General features: G+C 40.4%; 1 protein-coding gene across 1 annotated transcript in view; it reads right to left on the bottom strand.

The window, feature by feature from the left end:
- Window positions 1–684: 684 nt before the first annotated feature.
- nrn1a (neuritin 1a) overlaps window positions 685–2,123 on the bottom strand; it is a 6,598-nt gene continuing 5,159 nt past the window's right edge. The window contains exon 3 of the mRNA XM_080544503.1: window positions 685–2,123. This exon is cut by the window's right edge and continues 303 nt beyond it. The gene's annotated coding sequence lies outside the window, so the exon portion shown is untranslated.

Raw genomic sequence — 2,123 nt, 5'->3', positions numbered from 1 at the left:
GTGTGTGTGTGTGTGTGTGTGTGTGTGTGTGTGTGTGTGTGTGTGTGTGTGTGTGTGTGTGTGTGTGTGTGTGTGAGAGAGAGAGAGAGAGAGAGAGAGAGGGAGAGAGAGAGAGAGAGAGAGAGAGAGGGGGGGGGAGAGAAAAGAGAGGGAGAGGGAGAGAGAGGGGGGAGGGAGAGGGGGGAGGGAGAGAGAGGGGGAGAGAGAAAAGAGAGGGAGAGAGAGAGGGAGAGAGAGAGAGGGGGGAGAGAGGGAGAGAGAGAGAGGGAGAGAGAGGGGGGGAGGGAGAGAGAGGGAGAGAGAGGGAGAGGGAGAGAGAGGAGAGAGAGAGAGAGAGAGAGAGAGAGAGAGAGAGAGAGAGAGAGAGAGAGAGAGAGAGAGAGAGAGAGAGAGAGAGAGAGAGAGAGAAAGGGAAAGTTCGGCTAAATGATGAATAAATGATTTGTCTTATTTTCTCGAGCGGGTAGGCCTAACACCACGAGACTCCTGCCTTTACACACCACAAAATACAACTGCACAAGATGTGGCCTACCGGTGCAGCGTTGCACTGACATCATGAAAGGATCTCGATTCAAATAGCCTACATTTTGAAATCGTCACTCATTATGTTAAAATCAAAACACACACTTATGTTCAAACATTTACTGTTTTATTTAATATTCTTTATAATTGTAGCAATCGGATTTTCAATATACCTGTATAATAATCAATCTGTTTTTAAAACTCTTTTGGAATAAAGTAATCTATGTCTTTTACTCAAAAGCTTTTGATATAGTCTCTTCTGTACTTAAATGATTTGGAATCGTCAGGTATTATAATGCATCATCCCAGAAACGAACGAACAAACAAACAAACAAACAAACAAACAGAATACACATCTTTTTTGAAGGCAGTCAGTCAAACGTGGTCTATGCCTTGGAAACACCAAATAAAGCTAGCAAAATGTACGTGACGTCATCCAGCTACTGATTTCGCGTTCTGCGTAATTGTCGTGCTACTGTACTTGTGGGAAGTATGTTTTTATATCGGCTACCTCGGGGTAGATTATTGGTTAATGGAAGGGGAAATGCGTCAAGGACAGAATGGCAACAGTCATATCCCTCTCCAGCCATTGTTTCCTTCACTACACTGGCCTTGTCGAAGTCATCGTGTTGCAGTCATTCTCACGTCGTGACGTTAGAATTATAAGGTTCTATCTCCATTTTTGTCAAAATTGAGTTTTTTACATAATCTGATCCATTAGGTGTTTATGAATGCCTGTGTGGTGTTATTTTTTTTAAATGTTTACATTTTTGAGTTAGTAATTCATAAAATACAAAGGTTCCATCTCACAAAACATAATGGAATGTGAAAACTTTGACGCTCAATATCTCTGAACTGCCCTAAACGGAGATAGAACCTTATCATTCTAAGATCACGACGTATAACCATCTCAAATCTTCAGTTGAATGCCTGCGGTCATTCCTGAGTTCTCTTTTTCATTATCATTATTGTTATGCTTATTTTCTCGTGGGTGATAGATAGGTAGCCGTTATATTTTATGAAAGTACAAACATCAGATCATCAAGCACCCCAATACAGTTATACTTGGCTTGACATTATAAATTTGGCAAAAAAATAAAATGAAGAAAATAAATATATAATATGGAGGGTACAAAGACCGACCTGGAGCAAATTGCCACTCTGTCGTTGATTTCGTTGAGCTAAGCATTGCCTCATATTATCTTACAGAATAGTCTTATACTGTGTGAGCAGCTCTATAAAATCACCTACAATAACAGTGATGTCTAAGGCCTACTATGTATATTAATTATTCATTGTTGACTTTAATACTATGTAATTCCACGATTGTAGCTGGGCGAGGATCCATCAACATTTCATCATGAACTCAACACCAGCCTGCTAAATATTTAATGTAATTGACCCCAGGTCAGACAAATATGGTGGTGGAGCACTCCCCGAAGACGACCTGCCAATGTCTCTAGCAAAATCAGGTCGCCTCCCTTCGCCTTATGAACGTATAAATCCATTTGGGTGATGAAATCAAACGTCTTTTTTTGTCTTGTTGTATTTTTTGTGTTGATAGCTAGCTCTGGTTTTCTTTTTAGTTTTCTCTTCTTAGT

Source organism: Nansenia antarctica (genome assembly GCF_963989245.1).
Source record: "Nansenia antarctica genome assembly, chromosome: 13".
Classification (NCBI taxonomy): domain Eukaryota; kingdom Metazoa; phylum Chordata; class Actinopteri; order Argentiniformes; family Microstomatidae; genus Nansenia; species Nansenia antarctica.
The sequence above is the reverse complement of the archived record's forward strand: the minus strand, read 5'-3'. Positions and strand labels throughout refer to the sequence as shown.